Genomic DNA, 9996 nt, shown 5'->3' on the forward strand with positions numbered 1-9996 from the left:
ATTCCCAGTCAGGGCACATGCCTGGGTTGCAGGCCAGTTTCCAACAGGGGACACATGAGAGGCAACCATACATTGATATTTCTCTCCCTCTCTCCTTCCCTTCCCCTCTAGGAATAAATAAATAAAATCTAAAAAAAAATGAATTTTCAATCCCCGACGCTGGGTACATCACGTTAATTAGGTGTGTACTACACGTGCTCAATGATTAGACCTGCTAACAGTTATTGAAGTTAAGTAAACGCCAGCACCGCTGCTTTATCTCCCACTCCCTCTCCTACACTGCCATTCTCCTTCCTCCGGGGAGGGGGGGGGGGCGTGCCCCGCAGCTTTCTGCATTCTGTGTTCTCATTGGTCGACTCCCACGCCCGTCGCTGCCTTGAGCCACGCCCTCACGCAGACTTCCGAATAGAGAGGAGGCGTGGCCATTGTCACGCCCGAGGGTCCGCCCCGCCGCTCTCGTGAGACTACGGACCCGCTCTACGGCCCGCGTGGGCCGGGTGGGAGCGCGGTCTGACGCCTCACGGAGCCGTCGCACGCCGCGCCGCGCTCCGCCCCGCCTCACGCAGGCTCCGCACGGCCTCGCGCACGCGGCGCGGGCGCGCGCACCCGGCAGCGTCTCAGTCTGGGCGCGGGACCGGGCGGCGGAGGCCAGGCTGCTGAGGAGCTGGCGGGGAGGCGCCCGAGCCGCCGCCGCGGCCGCGGCCGTAGGGAGCATGTCCGCGAGTCGAGCCAAGAAAGTGAAGATGGCCACCAAGTCGTGCCCCGAATGCGACCAACAGGTGGGCTGGGGGCCGGTGGGCGGGGGGCCGTTGCCCTGGCGGTTGCCTGTGGAGAGGCCGCGTCGCCGGTCCGGGCGGCCGAGGGTACGCCGGGCCTCGGGCTGGCGGGCGCGGCGGAGCGGGACCGCGGGCCGAGCGGGGGTGGCCGCGGGACGGCGGGTGTGGGTCTTGCGGCCGCCGGCGCGGAAGGGGGCGTGGACTGGTCCCCGAGTGGCCCGGGGCTCGTGGGCCAGTGGCGGGGTCTGCGCCCTTCGGCTCCTCGGCTCCGCGGGGACTCGCGTGTTCTCGGTGGGAGCGGCGTCCTGTCTCCAAAAGCCTGGTGGGGCCCGGCAGGGCGCCTTTGTTCCGATCGGACGGGTGCGGGGACCGCGAATTGTCCCCTCCGCGCCCGAGTGTGACAAAAGGGGCCGCAGTGCAATGGCGTTTTCCTATTAAACTTAAATAAGAAATCGGCGATGTCAGGATGGTTTTTAATAATTTTTTGCCCAGATAATTAACGTGGCCTAAGCCTTGGGTGGAACAGGATGAACGCTACGTTCCCATTCAAGCCCCGTTTTCCCAGGCGCCTTCTCTAAGTGCAGCGCAGCGCCGTCGCTGCCCGAAAGATGAACTGGCCGTTCCTTGCTGTGCGTCGGGGCTGGAGTTAGTGTGCGCTTTCCGAACCGAAGTCCTCCGGCGGCCGGTGGCTTTAGGACCGAAGGTGTCTAGGCTTCGGCCTGCCATTCTGCCGTACCGGGGGACCGAGGGGGACGGGGAACACCGCCTGGGGCAGAACTGCTTCGGAGCGGCGGTCCGGAGGGCGCTCGCCGCAACTGCCGCGCCTCTGCGGACGGCCGCTCGGGGTGGGAAGACCCTGGGCCGGGCCGGGGGTGGGGCGGGCGAGCCTCCGCGTCGGAGGACTGTCTTGTCCCCGGTCTGCAGGGAGCGGCATGGCCAGCCCGCAGCCGGGGCTGGTCACCGCGCCAGAATTATTTTCTGTCTTTTATTAAAATATATTACTTATTTTTGTTTAATTTTTAAGTGTTTTACTTATTTCTACAGAGAAGGGGAGTAAGGGAGACGGAGGGAGAAAGAGAGGGAGAGAAACATCATTGTGTGGTTGCTTCTCGTGTGTCCCTTACCCGGAACTTGGCTCACAACCCAGGCATGTGCCCCGACTGGGAATCGAACCAGTGACCCTTTGGTTCGCAGGCCGGCGCTCAATCCACCGAGCCACACTGGTCAGGATGAGAAGTTTAATAAAATGGTAAAATGTGATATATATTTTCTCTTTATTTCCTCCTCCAGGTTCCTGTTGCATGTAAATCTTGTTATTGTGGTTATTTATTTATTAATAGAAAGTATCTACAAATAAAAAATTCAGAGAAATCATCACCTTTTGCAGGTAATTGAAAGTTTACCACCTTTTTAATGGTTTTTATTATATAGAATAAAAGTTAATTTTTGTGAGTTAAAAAAATTTTTTTTGCTGTGAAGTTATAACATTAAAATCTATTAAAGTAGATCTTTGGCATTTATGCATTTGGGAAATTCTTTTCCTTTGGGATTTAGCTCTGTATTAAAACGCATTTTGTTTTTTGATTGTATCTTAACTGGCCTGTTTGCTTGAAGTGGAAGAGTTGGCTTCTTGCATAAATTAAATCTAATAAATCTATGGGAAACCTTTCTCACCAATATCTAGTCCATTTGGGAACAACAGGGTAAATTGCTTTCAGTATATTAGGGGCTAAAAAGCTACTCACTTAACTTATATTTACCTTAATATTTATAATAAATATACTTTTGTTTTTTGATAACAATATATTATGGTTGAGGGCAGATCTGTTCTGCTGTTGTAATGGAAGGTTAATTACTGACTTGTTTGAAATAGCTTAGTTTAGAATTTGAGCAAGGGCACGTCACCATCTTGGGAGCAGAGGCAGGAAGGAGGCAGGAGTCACGAGGAGGGACATGCACTTTCAAGGGACTGGGACAGAAGCTGCGAAACAGGAAACCTTCCCCCGCTGCTCCCGATCCGTCCAGATGTTCAGAACTGAATTCTGCTGAGTGTCTCCACAACCTCTCCCCCACACACAACCTTTTTTTTAAGCCTTTAGTAGGTTTAGGAAATATGTGTTATGGTTGTGGGGTGGTTTTTTAAAAATATTTTATTTATTTTTAGAGAGGGGGAGGGAGAAACATCAGTGTGTGGTTGCCTCGTGAGCACCCCCTACTGGGGACCATGTGCTTTAGCTGGGAATCAAACAAGTGACCCTTTCTTTTGCAGGCCGGCGCTCAATCCACTGAGCCACACCAGCCAGGGCTGTGGTTGTGTTTTAAACAATGCACTAGACAGTGGACTCTAGTGTCATTTAGTATACGTGGCTGCAAGGGGGAGGGTGGGGAGAGTTTCAGCTTAGGCGGCAGTTCTTTCACGTCCCTATTTTTACTCATCTACACCAGAATTAAGTATGAAGCCAAGAGTGGAGAAGTAGGAGAAAGAAGGTAAAGAGGTCGTGAAGTAGCAGTCATTCCGATCCTGTGAGACAGTGAAGAGGGAGACCTACAAAACCTCTCTCAGGAAACATAAGAAACAAATATTTATCAGCCCGCTATGGGAGAATTTTCTTCCAAGCAGCACATTGATCTGAGATCTTAATTTGATAGTACTGAAAAGTTGGTAGGCATTGAGTTCCTGGATTTTGAAGCACAGGTCACATTTGAGTTCAAAAGCATGTCTTCTATGGTAGATGCTTATAAAATGACTGGCAGTTGTATTCCTGTTGAAAACCAAAAGACTTAGGAATAACATCTGCCTGGTAGGAATCTGATGACAGCAAGTGCAGTGACCCGGACACTGGTCTGCAGGGAGATGGCGGTGCTGGATCCAATGAGACAGCCGGGACGGGGAATGGCTGTCAGGGCTGTGTCCAGCTGTGCGGTGTACTGTTCGTAATCACGCTGCGCTCTTCAGTTTTCTTTGATGAGTTGATTGAGTTTTTGTTTGTTTTCTCCACAGAAGCGAACAATACCATATCGTTGAAAGATTTGCGAATACTTTTTTTGTACGAATTTAAACTAGGGCATAGTGCAGCCACAGCAAGTAGAAACATCGTTTCTGTCTTTGGAGAAGGCTCTGTTAGTGAGAGGACTGTCCGGTGGTGGTTTGAAAAATTTCGTTCTGGGGATCTGAGTCTGAAAAATGAGCCTCGAGGGAGACCCAAGTCTGTTTTAAATGAGGATCAGTTGAGAGCCAGAGTGGAAGCTAACCCCCAGACAGCAATTCGAGGCCTTGCAGCAGAATTAGGGGTTTCTGCTACAACTATCTCTCGACACTTGGCCGCAATAGGAAAGGTAAAACAATTGGACAAGTGGGTAACACCAGCTGATGGATGACCGTAAACTGCATGGTTGGAGATATGCCCATTCCTTAAGGTTGAACAGAGCAGAGACCTTATGAAAGCATCATAAGCTGTGACAAAAAATGAAATGGAAGGTGACCTGGACAGTGGTTGGGTGCTGGTAAAGTTCCCAAACGTGTTAAAACTACCATTCGACCAAAAGGGAGCCTGGTGGGAACTGTCGGTAGTGCACAGAAAGGGTGTTTCTTCACTGCTTTTAACCCAGACTGCTCTGCTTTCGTACAGCTGACAGTAGTGTCGACGAGAAGTCGAAATCGGGTATCCAGATCACTCTAAAATCACTGCGTTGGGTGGGACGAGGTGGTCTTGGGGTGAAGGTGACGGACTGCTGAAGTCACCGCACTGGTCAGCAGGTGTGATGTGACCCTGCGCTTTCCCGTGATGGAAGTTCGACCACAGACGTCGCAGCCCGCCGCGGGGAGGCGCACTGGACTGGGCGGCGGTTCTGCACATCCATCGTTCTCACCTGGCTCTGTCAGTGAATTATCACCCTCTTTGTAATTTGTAACTAAGAAACAACCTTCACCAGCTGAGAAGCGGTAATTGAAGGATTTAAATGTATTTTAACAGTACTGAATTTTATAAATGTGGTATGTATTATTTAATGTTTGGGTAAATGTATCATTTGGGGGAAGCAGTTAATACTAGTAGTGCGTATTTTAGTTGAATAAAGCTGTTGTTTTCCTCAACAGTGTCACATTTATATTTTGACCCACGAAAAGGCAGTCCCACGTGGTTTAACCTGGTAATTCCCTGACCCTGGCAGAGCTGAGAGGTGCCTCAGATGCTAAAACCACAGGCTGCACCCGAGGGGTGGGGCTTCCTCACCGGAGCGATGTGGAGCGGCCCGAGAGCACGTGTGATGTACGCATTTACGTGTGTGTAAAAGATTGCCTAGGAGTCAGCCATGCAGAGACCCAGCAAGGAGTGTTCCGGGGAAGGAGTGGCCTCCTCAAAGGCTCTCGGGCTCTCAGGACATATTTGGAATACGTTTAGAAACCACTCTCCTTTTCCCAGAAAGAAAGAGAAGCTGTAAAAGGCTCCTCGACAGAAACCTTGCTGTGCGCATCAAAGTGAGGGAGTGGGGTTGGAGGCTGCTACATCTCACCCCCAAAACCCCGCCCCCCGTCTCCCCGGGGTGGCCTGGGTCCTCATTATAGTGGGGACTAAAGCACGGGCACACGTGCAATACTAGATCATGTATCGTAGAAATCTGCACTGGAAACCCGTGTAACTTTGTTAACCAATATTGCCCCCAAAACTTAAAAATTTTTGAAACAGTGGCTTTGAATAGTCATTTTGGTTAATCATGTACATAGTATGTTCCTTAGGAAGCTCCCACCTGGGCTCATTGCTCATTGTGAATCTGGGGCCCACTGCAGCCACTGTAGTCCCACGCAGGAAAGCTCCTGAGCAACGTAAGGGAGAGCCGCAGAGTCATTGGATCCCTGGCGGGTGTGGCTTGGTTGTTGGAGCATCATCCCTTAACCAGAAGGTTGTGGGTTCAGTGCCTGGTCAGAGCACATGTCTAGATGGCAGGTCCAGTCCCCTGGCTGGGTGTGTCCAGGAGGTGACCGCTCAGTGCTTCTCTCTTGCATCAGTTTTTCTTTACCTTTCTCTTCAAAAGCAGTGAGAAAATGTCCTTGGGTGAGGATAGAAAAAAAGCTGGTGAAAATGGTCTCTCTAAGCACCCATCCTCAGTGTATGGGACTCTTTCTTTCTCTCTTGGTGCTTCAGCCACAATATTCTCCTTTCACTTTGACCTCGGTTAATTTGTCCATGATGTGCTTTCTCTCTGAGTATTTGCTATTCCTCTTCACCTTATTAACTACCCATCACACACTTCTCCCTGATCGCCCCAACCCACCTCCACCACAGGTCAGGTCCCCTTGACAATGGCCTTAGAGCCTCAGTGATGTTCCTTCACAATCGTGATCACAACAGTAATACATTTATTTGTATGATAGTATGTGTATATCTTCTCTGCTAGATTGTGAGATTCACAACAGCAGGGACCTTGTTTGGCTCACAAGGGCATAACCCCATCAAGGCCACAGGATCTAGCACATAGTAGGTACTTAGTGAATGTATGAATGAATAAAGGCCAGTTTCATCCACTGTGTAGAGAACCCTTCATTATTGCAAGTCAGGGATATATCTGACAGCAAATCATTAAACACCTAATGAGCAGTGGCTTAAATTCGTGGGTTTTATTTTCTGTAACTCATGAAAATTTTCAAGCATACAAAATACTTGAATTATACAGTGATCACTTGTATGCCAACCACCTAGGATGTACCATTGACATTCTACTGTATATACTCGTTTTACTTATCTGCCATGTAGTCTTTTATATTTTTATTTTTTGATTGCAGGCCTTAGTACATTTTACCCTATGTACTTCAGCATATCTGCTTCAGACTCCTGTTGGGTAAGATTTAAATTCAGTAAAACACCCAAATCTCAAGTGCATTATTCGCTATGTTTTGGCACATGCAAACGCTGTGGAACACAACCCCTGTTGAGGTGCAGACCATCACCTCCAGCCCAGAAATTCCTTCGCACCCCTTTCGTTTTATCCTCACCCTTACCGCCGCCCTCCCCCCACCTCAAGGCGAACACTGCTCTAATTTCTACTGTGGCACAGTTTTGTCCTGGAACTGAATGAAGTGAAATTGTACGGCGTGTGCTCTTCTGTGTCAGACCTCTTTTGCTAAGTATGTTTTTGAGATTCATCCACTTGGTTGTATTAGTAATTTGTTCCTGTTAAATGCTGAATAGGGTCCCATGAAATGACTATAACACAATTTGTGTACTAATCTGTGTGCTAGACATTTGTGGGTGATTTTCCCCAATTTGGGCCTATTATAAATAAAGCTGTTACAAATATACAGTCTTTCTGTGGACATATGTTTCCATTTCTCTTGGATAAATAACTAAGATTGGAGAACTTGGGTCATAGGCTATATGTAAATTTAGCTCACATCATTTTATGCCCCTGTTCATGAATGTTTGATGTTAATGGTCTTTTTAATGTTATCCTGGTGGGTGAAGAGCTGTATCTTGTTTTGAGCTATTTTCCTCCTTTCACATTCTAAGGAATTCAGGGGTGTAGGCCGTGACGGGCAACTTATGTGACCATGCTGTTGGGGACCCAGGGGCTTAGCTTTCTGCTCATTCTAGGTGGATTGATCATAATTCTGCGCATGGCCCTGGGCTAGGCGGGCTTTGAGGCGGCTCTCAGTGATCCAGCTTCTTGCCACTCCTGCCCTTGTGTAATTAATTTCCTGTCATTGAGTGGGCCGCGCTTAGGGACCTGCTCCTACTAGAACTCAGCAGAAGTGATGAGATGCCATTTTGGAGTTAAGCCATGAAAAGCACATGGCTTCTGCCGTGTGTGTTCTTTCTGGTTCTCAGATCACTCCTAGGAGGAGCCAGTGGCCACGCTGCGAGGCAGCTCTGGAGAGCCACGGGGCTGCGGCCTGCCCACAGCGGAGTGAGTCAGCTTACACATGGGCCCCCGTGGTTAAGCACTCAGGTGAGCCTGCCGAGCCACACCTGGGTTCCGACCCACAGACACTGAGACGGTGCTGCTGTTTGAAGCCGCTCAGTTTTGGAGTAATTTGTTGTGTGACAACAGATAACTGGTTCAACACCTCATTGTCTCACCGTCGTAAGATAGTACCTTCAGGGCCTCGTGTTCATGCTGCAGATAATAAGAAAAATGCGAAAAGTGAAGGACAACATTTTTTTTTTACATGAGTTTGTTTTTATCAGGAATTGCAACTTTCTAACAATCCCACTCAGCAGATTTCAGTTCATATTTTATTAACCAGATATAACACCACATGACCACTCCTAGTGACAGGTGGCTAGAGGGGAGGGGGACCCGAATGGATTGGCATCAGCCACTGTCAGTGTGTGGCACATTAACCATTTTATTTTATTTTTTTGAAAGATTTTATTATTTTCAGAGAGAGGAGAAGGGAGGGAGAAAGAGAGGGATAGAAACATTGATTGTTTGCTTCTCGTTCACCCCCCACTGGAGACCTGGCTCACAATCCTGATGGAGAATTGAACTGGCACCTTTTGGTTCACAGGCCAGCACTCAGTCCACCAAGCCACACCAGCCAGGGCACAGTAACCATTTTAAACACCCCGCCCCCAGCCCCATAGTTAAAGGCATCTTAACACCTACCCCAGCCAAGTGATCTTTTGGGGGATTTCTAGAAAAATGAACCTTCAGAAAATTCCTCGGGGCCTGGATTGTGGCATCTGGTTCCTGCTTCATGCCCTACACCATTCTCCAGGGAAAACTGAGGTACCGTCTTCCTCAACTATTGAGGTCTATTCCTCCAGTCGTTTGCAACAGAAACTTGAGAGTCACCCTGGAAGTGTCCCTGACCACCCCTTAACCTCCAACAAGATAGCTCCTCAAGTTTTGCTAGTATGGCTTTGTATTTTTATAAGAGTGTATGTTAGCTAAAACTGACATGTGCAGGATCTCAAGTGTTCCCTATGGTTTTATTCCATAAACCCTGCCCTGTCCCTCTCCTTCACTGTCCATGCCTCCCTGTGCCGCAGGTCTGATACCTGAGGCATTTTGCTGGACCAAGTATTCTGTACTTCAGATTTAATCCTGTTGCTCTTCCCCTTAAAACCTGTATTGCCCCCAGGATGAACGCCTCCCCAGGGTACCAAGACCCTGCATAGCTGAAGATGGCCTACCTCTCCAGCCTTAACTCAGCCCTGCACTTGGTGGACCCCACACCACCAAACTGCGTTTGCATGCACTGCCCCATCCACTTCGTTAGGTCTTCACCTTTCGTTGGGCAGCTCCACCTGACATCCGTAGGGATTCAGCTTTGGAGGCAACTCTTCTAGAAAGCCTTCTAGAACCACCCAATCCCTCAGGTGGGTCAGGTGGCATCTGCAGTAGCTCTGTACAAATTCTTTTTTTGGGGGGTGGTGGGGGGTGGGAGGGAGGGAACGGCCATACTGGGTTGAGCTAGTAGAAAGTTCAAGTAACGTAATAGGCTATGGAATAAAAAACAAGACTTTCTCTTATCCCTCTGGTGTTCTGTGCCTTATTTTTCCAACCAACTATTTTGGATGTCGTTACATCACCTGATATAGATCTAATTCTTTTGAGGACCTGCAGTGGTATTCCGTTGTGCACGTCCCTTAATTTGCCCAGGCAGTTTGTTGATGCACACCTGTTTCTGATTTTGCTCCGACAAGCAATGTTGCAAAGGGCAACATCTCTGTACAAACGAATTTGGGTGGAGAATACCTTTTCTGCAAATTCTTAGGGATAGGATTGCTAGATCAAACGCTGGGTGTATTTTAAACTTTGATAGAAAGTTCTAGTCAACCGATTCACTCTTCCCATCAACAACACAACTCCTCCGGATTCGAACGTTAGGTCGAACACACTAGACAGCGTGTTTTTTGAGGGCAGCACTTCCTGGTATTCACATTTGTGTGGCAGATTTGGCACTGAATAAACATTTGACAATCAGTTTGATATCTCGAGGCACCGACTCCAGGGCTTGATACATTGTAGGCTCATCAGATGTCTACTACATGTGCTCAATGATTAGACCTGCTAACAGTTATTGAAGTTAAGTAAACGCCAGCACCGCTGCTGGGCGCTTATCTCCCACTCCCTCTCCCACACTGCCATTCTCCTTCCTCCCGGGGGGGCGTGCCCCACAGCTTTCTGCATTCTGTGTTCTCATTGGTCGACTCCCACGCCCGTCGCTGCCTTGAGCCACGCCCTCACGCAGACTTCCGAACAGAGAGGAGGCGTGGCC

At 49.0% G+C, this 9996-nt stretch overlaps 1 long non-coding RNA gene across 2 annotated transcripts; it reads left to right on the plus strand.

Moving 5' to 3' along the window:
• The first annotated feature begins 425 nt into the window (after positions 1–425).
• LOC119001156 (uncharacterized) lies at positions 426–7067 on the plus strand. Of its 2 annotated transcripts, none has more exons than XR_005069497.1 (3): positions 426–779; positions 2067–2163; positions 3229–7067. It is a non-coding gene; the product is annotated as an uncharacterized LOC119001156 (long non-coding RNA). The 2 variants fall into 2 exon arrangements; XR_005069496.1 differs by having other exon boundaries at positions 3778–7067.
• The last annotated feature ends 2929 nt before the right edge of the window (positions 7068–9996 follow it).

The sequence above is a fragment of the Sturnira hondurensis genome, unplaced genomic scaffold (assembly GCF_014824575.4).
Source record: "Sturnira hondurensis isolate 20B ecotype Veracruz unplaced genomic scaffold, ASM1482457v3 Scaffold0016617, whole genome shotgun sequence".
Taxonomy (NCBI): domain Eukaryota; kingdom Metazoa; phylum Chordata; class Mammalia; order Chiroptera; family Phyllostomidae; genus Sturnira; species Sturnira hondurensis.